The following is a 13,133-nucleotide window of genomic DNA, read 5'->3' on the forward strand; positions in this document are numbered from 1 at the left end:
GTCACTTTCTTGCTGTCTGGTCTCAGCCTGCATAACACCCCATCTCATTCTGTGTTTCTTCTTATTACTGGCCTTAGTACATGGTATTAGAATTTCTTACTTGTCTGTTTGCCCCATAAGACTATAAACTCCTGGAGGGCAGGGGCCATGGCTTATTTACAGTTTTATTTTCAGGGGCTAGCTCAGAGCTTGGCACTCAGTGGAGTAAAAGTTGTACAGGGACTAGGGTCTCAAGTTGGCAGGAACCTTAAAAATCTATCCCAGTCCTAAAAAAAACAATCTATCTCAATCCTGACTCTATTCTTATTTTTCAATCTCCTCTCCAAATGCTTGCTGAATAGATGCCGCTTCTCGTCGCTTTTCTTTCAAGGCTTTGTGTTCCCCCTCTCCTATCCCCTTTTCTCTCCACAAGGTTGATGCTCTTCTTAGGAATGGAACAGAGTGTAAGGAGGTTAGGACTACAAAGATGTGTATTCTCTTTTTCTCCTCTGTACTCTCACAATTCTTTCTCTATAAACTGTGAGTTCCATGAGGGCAGGGACTGTGTTTATCTTGCTCATCTGTGTGTTCGCAGCATCTAGTTTGGTACCTGATATGTAGTAGGTGCTTAATAAATATTTGCTGAATGATCGAATGTCATTTATCCCTACCGTATTAGGCTATCATTGACAGTCGGTGTGATATAGTGGTTAAGCCCAACATCTTGCACATTTGGAATGGCTGGGTTCAAATTCTGGTTCTACTTTGACTCTGCATTTCTTTGGTAAGTAATCACCATCAATCCCCCAAATCAAACAAATCAATTATTTTTTGTATCCCCATGTTGCCTTCTAGTCTTTGTCTACAAATATCTTTTTATAATTTTAATCAAAGCAGAGGTGCAGTATTGCATGAGTTTCTCAAACATTAAGCATGCTACGTCATTGTGTTTGTGTTTGTTATTTTAATTACTATATAATTCTTCATCAAGTTGATAAAGATGAATTATTTTATTGAATGATTGCATATTGCTTGGGTATGTTAACAGGGTAACATTCAAGAATCAGGAAGTAAGCCTGACACTGGGTACAATACTGGAGTGCAACGTCCACTTTTGGACTTTATACTTTGAAAGGGACATGGAGAAATTGGAGCGAGACCAAAGAAGCCTGTAAATTGCGAAGGAGATGAAATGTAATCGTGTACTATCATATCTTTGAGAGAGATGAGAACTGAGGTTTGACGTCATAGTTATATATCTTGTTATTTACAAGCAACTGTGAGGAGTGGTTGCTATGAGAATGCCAAACAGATGCTCTTTGTTTCCACTAAGGATAAGATAAAAGAATCTAGTGTGAGCTGGGCAGAGTAAGAGATTTAAGGAGGGATTTAGTGTAAAGTGATTTAGGAAATAGACATATTAATCAGACAGTGGGAGGTTTCTTTCCTTGCTGAAGATATTTAAGAAGGCAAACATCGGTTCTGTTTGTCTTTTTGTTACATCCTGCATGGAGACTAGATTGAGCAATTTTTTACATTCCCTTTGAACTGCGTTTTGGGTAAATATTTGATGATTGGTTGAATGGTAACCAGGATTAGGAGAGAGGGGCGTCCCTGGAGAGTTTAAATTACCCGCGCCCTCCAGTGGTGCGATTGGGAAAGAAGCGGAGGCCCGGTTTCCGGCTGAGGCAGGAGCATCAGGGCCCCGCCCTCTTCCCTTTAGTTACATGGCGTTCTGCAGTGTGTAGCAGTGGAATTCTTGTTTCCATGACTTCACGCGAGAAACTGTAAAACTTATTGAGAGCATGGACCGAAAAGCCAGACTCCTTGGGTTCCATTTCCAGCTCTGCCATTAACTAGCAAATTACTTACTTGGGCACGTTACTTAGCTCCTCTGTGTCTCAGTTTCCTCATTTGTGAAAGGGGGAAGAAGCAGAAGAAGATGATGATGATAGAGGTGTAGCATGGGATTGGAATAAAATAAATAGACAAAAGTTTCAGAATTGAGAATCCAGAAACTGACTCTCCCATATCTGGTATTTTATTCATGACAAATACGTCTATGTAAAGAAGTGAGGTAAAGGTGGTTTTTCCTATAATGGAAATGGCTCAATCAGATATCCCAGTGTAAAAATATGAATCTTGACCCCTATCTCAGAACATACAAATCAGTTCCAGGTCGATTATATGCTTAATGTGAAAGATAAAACAGTAAAGCTTTGAGAAGATTATATAGGAGACTATCCTGACCTTCGGGGTAGACAAAAAACTCTTAAGACGTGGAAAGGGCTAACCATAAAGGAAAAGATTAATAAATTGAACTATATTAAAATTATGAACTTCTGTTTATCAAAAAACATTATTTAGAGAGTGAAAAAGCAAATCATGGACCGGAAGTAGCTGTAACACATAATTCTTAAAGAGCTCAAATCCAGAATATTTAAAGAACTCTTAGAGGTAAAAAAGAAAAGGAACACAGGCAGCCCAGTGAAACTTGTTAAAGGCCAGAGACCTGAACAAACACTTTCCATTCCCTCTCCCACAAAGAATATGCAAGTGGCCAATGAACACATAAAAAGGAGCTCACCTTGGGGAAACAAAAACCACAATGAGATATCACTGTAGACCCACCAGAACGGATAAAGTTAAAGGACTGACAAAACCAAGTGTTGGGGAAGATGTGAGCAATTAAGACACTCGTACAAAAAAAAAAAAAAAAGATACTCATACACTACTGTTGGGAATGTAAATTGATACAACCACTTTAGAAAACTGTCCGGTGTTAATACTCAATTTGAACAACTACATATCTTACGGATTGTGAATGATACACCCTAGGACGGAACAATTTTATTCCTACCACATACCTACCAGAAATCTGTGCAGATGTATGGCAAAGACGTTACAGAACTATTCATAGTAGTATTGTTAGTAATAGTCCTAAACATCCATAAGTGGTAGAATGGATAAAAAAATTGTGGTGTATTCAAACAAAGGAATACTATATAATAATAAAAATGAACAAACTATAGTTAGATTCAACAACATAGATGAATCTCTTAAATTTAATATTGAACAGAAGAAGCCAGACACAAAAGAAAACATTTATATATGTACACATTCACAGCCAGGCAAAATTAATGTACGGTATTATTAGCCAAAGAAATAGAAACAACCAAATGTCCATCAGCTGATTAATGGATAAATAAAATGTGCTATATCCATACAATGGAATATCATTTGGCAATAAAAAAGAAGGGAGTACTGATATATGCTTCAATGGCGATGAAACTTGAAAACATTATGCTAAGTGACAAAGTGCCACATATTGTTGAATTCCATGTATATGAAATGTCCAGAATAGGCAAATCTATAGCGGCAGAAATTGGTTTTTTGTTTTTATGTTTTCTGTTTCTGTTTGTTTTTAGAAATTGTTTTTTTAAGGCTGGGAGGGCTGGAGGGTAGTAAGGAGCAATAGCTAATGGATATGGGCTTTTTGTTGGGGTGATGACAATGTTCTAAAATGATTGTGATGATGGTTGCACAACTGTAAACATACTAAAAACCATTGAGTTATAAACTTGCAATGGGTGAATTGTATGGTAAATTAATTATATCGCAATAAAGCTATTATTTTAAAGAGTTACAGAGCATTGTAAATAAAAAAAAAATAAGCCTCAGCAACAAAACAGGACTTTAAAAAGACAGATATATTCCACTAAGAAATTCCATAGTTTATAGATATAAACAAGCATTGTTTGTATCAAATTTGCATATATGATACTGGTTTTTCATGGATATTATGGATCTTTTATTTACCTGAATATATGCATGGGATTAGCATGTGCAATTCATTTTAAATAAACAAATTTACTGGTCTCCATATTAAAAAGATCTTAAGTTCATAAATTAAAAACAACGACAACAAAAACTAATCTGTGGTGTTAGACATCAGATGTCAGGATAGAGGTGACTATTGACCAAGAGGGATGAGATAGTGACATCTAGGGGAGTTTCTGGTATGCAGGTAATGTTCTATTTTTTGACTTGGGCAACGCTCACACAGATGTGTTCATTTTGTGGTAATTCATTTAGCTGCACACTTTTATGATTCATCTCCTTGTTTGTATGCATGTCACACTTCAATTTAGAAGTTTAGGAAAATAAGGTGGTATAGTTTCAGTTGGGTCTGGGGTAGTGAGCCCAGAATCCCACCTATTTGTCCCTGTCCCCTCTGGCTGTGTTTTTCCCAGACATTTTGCTCCTAAGGCTGCCCCCTGTGATCCCCAGGGTTCTGTAGGACATACCCTGGCCACCCAGCTCCTATAAGGGATGGTGGTTCTCTGAGGGTTGCCCTCGGGCCCTTCTCAGACTGTTCTGCTGGTCAAAGAAGTTGAGGAATCTTGACCTGTGGGATCAGAGCTCCTATACACACACCGGAATTTTCCCCTGAGGCAGGAGGTAACCAGTCCTACTAGGGCTTCCACCATTTGTCAAACATTAATGGAGGAGGTGACTTTGGGTGGGTTGGGCCTAACCTCCAAAGGACTCTGGTAACCTTGAGCAAAGAGCCAAGAAATGGGCAAATGAGTACATTTCTAATCTTTGTCATAGCAGACTAAGAGAGTTCAGGATGTTCCTTCTCAGATCAGATGTGGCCATAGGGCCATGAACCCAGTGGCTGGTGGCAGGTGGATGGGCGGCTGTGCCCAGACCCCCTGGGACTGAGACCTCAGTGACTCTCATCACTCAGGAAAGCTGCACTCAGTTCTCCCCTGAGAGGAAAGGTCCTGAAATGGCCCAGTTGGCACCTTCATAGTAGAGGCCTCTCCATGTCCCTTGACCTACCTATAGTTTAACAATAGATTATCCCCCTGTGGTTTGAGCTTGGAATGTCTCCTGCCCCACCCAGTTCCCTGTTTTAGAAAATTACCCTGAAATTTATGATTAATACCCTTGGGTTTATTGATCACAATTGCAATGGTCTACCAGACTAATCATTGTTCCTGGGTTGCTGACTCCACCATAGAATCACGTGGGGAAGGCTCTATGCAGACCCCTGGGACCGTCAGCTAGCCTCTGGAGGAATGCCCAGATTTTCCTTTAAAAACCCCAAGCTGGTCTGAGAATGTGAAGGCAGTTTTTGGACGTGTTAACCCACAGCCTTCTCAGACCACCAGTGCTCTGATATAAACGCTTATTCTATGACCCAACTCCTGTGTCGGCCCATTGGCTGAGTGGCATAGGCAGCAGAGGACTTATTTGGCCTCGGGTTTCAGTCACAGCCTAGATTCTACAGTAATAATGAGGAAATGCATGGAAACAAAACCAGGGGGAGGGCACCAACCAAAAGAACAGGAAGGGTGTGTGTGGGGGGGATGTGTAACTGTGTTTAATTTCAAAACTGATATTTCATAGGTTCTTACTCAAGAAAACAGCAACTACTGTTTGAGCTCAAGGGAGGCGAGTGTGGTGTGTGTGTTTGTAGGTCTATGTGTGGCAGGGAGCCAGCTGGTGACAGGGACAAAGAGAACACACAACATACGTCTCTCAGCCACCAGAAAAAGGGTCTCATTGCTGAGCCTTTCTTTTACTGGAGACCAGTAAATTTGTCTTTGCTAATCCAGGGTCCTGGGAGAGGTGACGTATTTGAGGTGACAGATTGCCGAGGGATTTGCCTTGGCCTGCCCCTGAGTTACAAACCTCGGCTGGAGGAGTGGAGCCTCCACCACTGCCCCCCCCCCCCCCAGAGTGGGCTTTTGGCCCCTGTTAGGCAAGGCCGGAGGAATAAGTCGCAGGAGACCAAAATTAGTCTATTAGAATTTGTTTGGTGTGTTTGAGCTGTGGCAGGTCAGCCTAGAGCAGAGGGAAAGGATCATAACCTCCCCCGCAAAGAGGGGTGTGGAGTTTTATAGGAGGGGGTAATCCAGGTTGTTCCCCCTTCAATGCTTCAGGGGGTTTTCGTTGACAAAGGGTTTCAGGGCATGACCAAGCCCTCCAGCTCCACACCCCAGCCCCAGGTCGCTGTCAGGACCACCCAGGACGGCCCAGGCCCCTAGGAGATAAAGCAAGACAGGATCAAGATAAGATGGCTTTTAAGATCAGGTTTCTGCTCCTGGCCTAAATACGCTTAACAGCCACTACTGTAGAATCATAGTCTTCTCTGCAATATTAGTCCTTCATTTCACTTTCTCTTCCATTCTGGTACACAGATATTTTATTTTAGAAGAATGAAGTGCTAGAAAATGAAGCCTCTCAAGGACTTCAGAGGTTAGCTCCCGTCTGTCTTGGCATAGAATTAATCCCTGGTCATCGGTAGAATGTAAAAAAATTTACGAGACTCTACAAGAGTATCCAGAGAAAAGATTTATTGAAAGCTGGGGGTGGGGCGAGGGGGGGTGGTAGGGGAAGGAGAGAGAGAGAGAGAGTGACTGGCAAAAGTTTAGCCAGGGCAGAGTCCTATGGGGGACAGCTGCGCTGATGAGAAGGAATGCTGGGGTTTTATATGTTTCTAAGCAGGATGCAGGAGGCTTGTCAGGTTGCAGGGGAGGCTGCCATTACAATTGTCTTCTCCTGGGAACTGTCCTTTTCCCATCTATGATGGATGTCAGCTTGCAGGGGGTTGCTGTTGCAATTGGGAACCATTCTGTTCCCATCTATGATGGGTGTCTGTTAATTTGTAGGGGGTTGCCGTTGTGATTGGGAACTGTTCTATACCTACCTATGATGGATGTAAGGTGCTTGTCAGCCTGCAGGTGCTGTGCTGGCCAGGGGAGTCAGAGCCAAGTGGTTAATGTTTAGCTCATTCTTGTTAGCCCATAAGCTCACTCCTGTTAGCTCTTTGCCTGTCCCATCCTTCCAGCTCACAAGCCCACTCCTGTTAACTGTTTACCTGTCTTATCACCTTCCATGAAGGAAGCACCCAGTGAATGCTTGCCTTGTGCATGGGGGAGTAGCTTTCCAAAGGGGGTGGAGTGCAGGGTGGTGGAAGGAGCTACAAACTGCTGCCACATCTGTACCCCAGGCCCCTCAGGCCCATGAATCAAGCTGTGTTTATGACCTTGGTCAAATCAAGGTCCTTCTGGTGTCAAGTAACCAAACTTTCTTCGACCTAGCGTAAGCAAAAAGCAAACATACATTGGGAGGACACAAGAGCATCTGATGGGACCCAAGGGTACGTGGACAATAAAAGGGGTTCTGTGGAAAGTGACCTCACAGGGAGATCTGATGATACATTTCTAAATGGGCAGGTCATGGTGGGTAGTCATGCCACAGTCCCACTTCTTTACTGAAAGGTAGTAGGCCAGCCCTGTCCATTGTTCTTGTGCATCTAGGTTAACACACCTTTGAAACACCAGAAGTAATACCCCTCGAAGAGGGTATTAACCCTCAAGAGAGCACATAATCTTGTTAACTATCTTGCAAATCCAATCCCTGTTTTGCTTCCTCCCATCTCCAGACTGTTCTGCTGTCATTTTCCTCACTTTCCCTCCTTAATTTCAAATGCATAAAAGAAACTGCAAAACTGGTATCCTCAGGAGCATTTGAGATAAATGTCCCTCCAGAAGCCAATGCTCTGGTAAGCACAGAAGGTTATACAGAATAGAATAAAATTTAATAACGAACCAAGTCCCAATTGAGGTGGTGAAGGTCCCTGGTCCAGGAGAGGCGACTGGGCCTACGACGGGTCTGAAGCGAGCTGGTCTTGCAAGGAAGAACTTCGGAGAGTCCCGGAGTATCGCGGCTTGCCCCTTGCAGAGGACTCTGTCGGGTAGTGTCTGACTCAGAGCCTCGTGGAGCGCCCAGTCAGACTGCTCACAGCATTGCTCTGGAGTTCTGTTTTTATGCTTTTTTCCTTGGACTTGTTTACTTCTTGGGTGATAATCAGAAGTGTTGTAACCAGGACTTGTTTACCTCTTAGGTGATAACAAGAAATTGTTTTGGTGATTGTGTTTATCACTCAATTTTGTTATGCTCAGTTTCACACAAAAACATATTTTTCACTTCACTCTGATCAGTCTCACACATGAGCGGCAATAGTCCTGTCCCTACTAGTAAACAACTTGTTTTGCATACCTCAATCCAACATATACAATACATTTTATATGCTCTATACACTGACCTACCCAGGCGTCCCAGAGACCCCATTCCTGCTCTAACTGCCTGCCTTATATCTCCCTTGAGAGACGTGATCCCTATAAGTCTCTGGGAAGTTGAAGGGCAGGAGATCTCCTCTTCTGTATCTGCTTCCTGCTGAATGTGGCCATTGTCCCTGCCTATTGGAGATTCACAGGACTCTCGCCCTGTCTGATCTTAGATGAAGGGAAGGGGTCTCGAGAGCCGCCTGGAGGACCAGGTTGACCTCTGTGGTCGGGATGTACTGGAGGTCTTGGTGGGGTATCACTTGTATCCCAATGGCCCCCTAGATGAGAAGAGATAGATTTTAGTTAATCGAGTTAAAAGTGTTGGCCCAAGAAGCAAGATTCAAAGCCATTGATACAAGGTGACTGCGTGATGAAAAATTTGTTCAGCTTCACGGAGCCTGGCCTTTCTTCTGGTTTAACCGGTCATTCAATTATTGTTCACCAGGGAGCTAGGCCTGGAAAGAACGCTGTACTACAATGACCATAGTCAACAGACATTAATCACAAGCTTTAGGGTGATTAACGAAAGCAGGGGGTAGGAGATTTCTGTGATTCAGCTTAAAAACAATCTATTATTTATGATTAAGAAACTGATTTGAAAAATGATTATAACCAGGGGCTATGGAGCCAAAACATTAGGGAAAAGAAAACTTAGAGTTTCTATAGTGAGAAGCCCTTTCATTTGGCCCTTATCAGGAGGGTGATGTAATTGCATTTTCAGGGCTGGGTTGCTGGCGAGTGGTAAGGAGGGGGTAGAGGAAAGTGGGTATATATCCATATATATATATATATAAATATACATATATATGTGCATATATATTTCTGTACCACTTGAATTTTTTAAATATGCATTGTTCAATTTGTTGAAAATAAACAATATGTTGAAAACATGCAAATTAATTTATTAATTGTTCAAATCAATACATTTTTTCAAAAGATATTTGTTTAGCAAACTAACTTTAAAAAAAGCCAAAGGCAATGACATCAATCATCATTCAAAGTTTACTGCTCCCTTCCATGGTGAGGGACTTTGTATCCAGAGCTCTGTAATTATTGTTTTGTTACTGTTACCGTTATGTTAACTGTTCTTATAATCCACCATAACAAAAACAACAGCAGCCCTCTGAGTCCTGTCCTGCTTCCCTGCCCATCGGTAAGGAGACGGGAAAGAAGGGTAGTACAACCTTTCACTCTCAGGGCCTGTAAATGTACACTGTAATCATTGCTGCTGAAAAATGGTGGAAACAGCCAGGGCGATCCCCTTCCGGAAACTTCTCTTTTGGCCGAGGTGAGAAAGGAAGGGCGCTTTAACTGGAACAGGCAACAAGCGCAATCCCATTAGCTCTGGTTCTTAGAGATGCTGCCAATCTTGCCCCAGGGATCCTGTGTCCTCCTCAACCTCTCACAGAAGTGATCAAGCTGCCAAAGAAGTCATGTACAAGAAAGAGGTTGTGAAATGGTGGCCTGAGCAGGCTAGCTCCCGTGGGTATAGGTTTCCAGCTTCTCTTGCAAAATGAGAAGTTCTACTAATATAGGCCCATACTCTCAAGTGGCAAAAAAAGAGGGGAGGTATCCGAGTCGTGGCTCCCCTGGTTAGAACTGTCCAGTTCACCAAGGCCCCCTTTCATCTCCCCTTCCTCATTATGTTCCTGGTTGTCCCCACTGGTGTTTTCATGAGGAGTTCACTCCTGTGATAAATAAATTGCCCTCTTCCCCATGATTGTAGCAGGAGGGAAGGAGCAGAGATCCATTCGGCGGATGAGGGCAGCATGGGTAGAGGTGGCCGCAGGGCCCTGCCATCGCCGGCTCCTGCCAGGGCAGCTCTCTGCACCTAGCTGGCTGGAAGGCTGCTCTGGGCAGGCCTCAGAGATAAATCCGTAGGCCTGTGTGGCAGAGGAAACAAAGTCCTATCATTCTTAACACTGTGAGTTTCCATCTAATAATCACATCTGCTGTTTAGGTACCGGACAGTGTGATAAGCATGCATAGAATGCATTATCTCATCCAATCGGTACACTGCCCTCTGGAATAGGAACTATTCTCATCCTCACTCTATATATGAGGCAACCAAGGCTCAGAGACTTCGAGTCATTTGCCAATGTTCACACAGCTAGGAAGTGAGCAGGAAATAGGCTCCTGAGATGTTATCTCACTCATGCAAAGACCCGAGCCAACAGATGGCAGAGCTAGGATTCCAACTCAGGTCCACTGACTCCAAGCCTAGAAGCTGGAACTGGTGGCCAGAGGGGCAAACTAGTTTGGCCACCAGTAATTTGGGAAATTAGGAAGTTTTGGCCTTTTGCTGGGCTCACTGGCCTCCAGTTTGCTATGGGCTCCACCAATACCTCTTTACTTGCACCCTGGCCTCTTCCCTCATGAATGTTACTTGCCTGGACTGTGGAGAGGTGTTGTCCTCTTGCCTCCCCACTGATGAGTTTGAGCTCTTGGTTCCAGGAGAGCTGGAGGTCTGCGTTTGTCTCTGTTGATCTCACCCTACCAGGTTTTATGGGAGCTGAGAACAGAGCTCAATGAAATATGGTTCAGGTTCAGGTTCAGTTTCATGACTATGATGATATCCCAGAGCCCAAGTGTTCGAGGATAGATTGGGTTGGTTCCAGGATCCACTGGTTTACGGGGGTGGTGGTTGAATTGATTTTACTGTTTTAAATCATTTCTTTTCATTTGAGATTCAATCCAAAGAGATCATGCTTTAAATCAGGGTTTATTAAATAAAGGTCATTTATGTCAGGTATGGGTTCTCAGTGTCTCATTTCCTTTTCTGGGGCTACATGCACGGGCATTAGGGCTGGAGCTTGCGACCAGGCTGAATGGGGCTAGGTTGTTATGCAGAGTCACCAGGAAGCCTGGGAGGCAGGGGTGGATGGAAGTCCAGGAGAGAAGCCTGGGTTCATACAAGGAGAAGGAGGGAAGCCATCGGCGAGGTGAGAGGCTGGGAGCAGTCAGGAGGCAGAGTGCAGGGTAGAAGGAAAAGAATATTGGCTGGAGGTTGGAAATCGACCGTGGCTTGCTCTGACAGACGCTGTTGGATGATAGGTTCAGTTCAAGCTGCAGCTGAGCTACACTGTCTCATTGTCCTGGTCATGGGACCTTAAAGCTTAGAACAGGACCATGTTAACCACAGAAGAGAAATGGAGCTCTAAGCCAGCTAAGTTGTTTTTGGCTGCAAGGATGCAGTCTTATGGGATTGGTTGGTCCTTAGAAGTGGGGAATGGGGGCACAAATAGGGAAACTGGCAGTCATTGACCAAATCCTGACTGTTCTGGGCTCATTGCTGAGGAGGTTGTGGTTTGGCTTTGTGATATGATTGCTGCAGAGGTTGTGGGTCAGAGTTCTGTTGTCATATATGGTTTGGCCAATGTCCGTTTGTGTATTCAGTCTCTCAGTGTGCAGAGAAGAAACCCAGCTACGTGACCTGGGCACATTGCTAACTTCTCTAGGCCTTGGCTTCCTCATCTATGACATGAAGATGTTAATAGTACCTGTCTCAGATGTTCATACATGTCACATGCTTAGGATAGCCCTTGGTATGTAGTGTTAACGATAATAGTATTATTTAATAATCTGAGGTTGGTGCAAACGTAATTGTGGTTTAAAAGGTAAAAGAAATTGTAAAAATCGCAATTCCTTTTGCGCTAACCTAATATAAATATATTTATAATTACATATGTTACAATAAAATATTTAATAATAACAGTAACTATTGTTTTAAAAAGAATGATGATGCTCAGTGGAAAGGGCATTGCCTGGGAGGAGGGCTCTGGGTTCTGCCCCATCACACTGTAACCTTGGGCAAGCCAGTAGGGCTCTCGCTGAGCCTCAGGTTTCTCTGTGGAATATGGGCTGGACTCTGATTTCCAAACTCATTCCCAGCTCTAATGTTATCAATTGCCCCACTGGGTGCTTAGTGACAGCCTGCTGTTGCCCCCACAGCAGTACGCCCATCCTTTCCTCCCCCACACCCACACACAGCCTTCCTCCGTCTAAGCTCCCAGCACACCTGGACCAAGTGTTTCAGTGCAGCAGGTTTTGCTGTCCCCATATCAGCCAGTTTCAGGTCCTAAATTTAGCCCTGTCACAGGAACCAATGTTTGTGGTGGGGGCAGGGGCTGGATGAGAGCTATATCTGGTGAGGCAGCTTCCCCACCCACGTGGTACTGTGGAAAGCAAATCAGACAGGTGGGCCAGGAGTGCTGAGGACTACACTCTATTTTGTCATTAGCGTACTGGGCAAATCATTTGACCCTTTGGGGACTCAGTTTTCTCATCTAGCAACTAAATTTCACACATCTTGACTTCTTAAATTGTCATGTTATTTCTTGAATTATAGCAACGTTCTTTTCTTTCATATGAGGAAAAGGATCAGAGAGGTTAAGTCATTTAGCTAAGCCCACAGAGCTAGTCAATGATTTGAGTCATCTTTTTACCTCAAAACCTAGTTTCCTTTCAATTGTAGACCAAAGGTGAAAGCCATGGTTTTATGATTGAGAGCCAGACTGCCTGGGTTCAAATCCTAGTTCTGCAACTTATTAGCTGTGTGATCTCAGACAAATGACTTAACCTCTTTGTGCCTCAGTTTTTCTCATTTGAGATGAAAGATGATAATTTTACCCACAGAAGGTTGTTATGCAGATTAAATGAATTAATATTTGTACAGCACTTTCAACAGTGCTTGACATCTAGTAAAATTTATGTAAATGTTTGCTAAATTAATAAAATAGCTCCCCTGTCTATCAGTATGTGACCTCAAGCATGCAGAAAACACTTTGGATTAGGACCAGGAGACTCATATTCCACTTTGGGCTCAACCACTAATCTGTTTTGTGACCTCAGAAACTTCTTTTGACTTTTTTGTGTCTTACTTTTTCCTTGGATGCAATATGAAGGGCTTGGATATATTTATTTTTTGGTGAGCAGCATTTTTTGAACAAAGATCAAGTCAGGAAAAAAGCAAAACCTTTGGGGTCATGTTTTCTTATCTATTTGAGTCTG

The sequence above is a fragment of the Rhinolophus hipposideros genome, assembly GCF_964194185.1.
Source record: "Rhinolophus hipposideros genome assembly, chromosome: 10".
Taxonomy (NCBI): Eukaryota; Metazoa; Chordata; class Mammalia; order Chiroptera; family Rhinolophidae; genus Rhinolophus; species Rhinolophus hipposideros.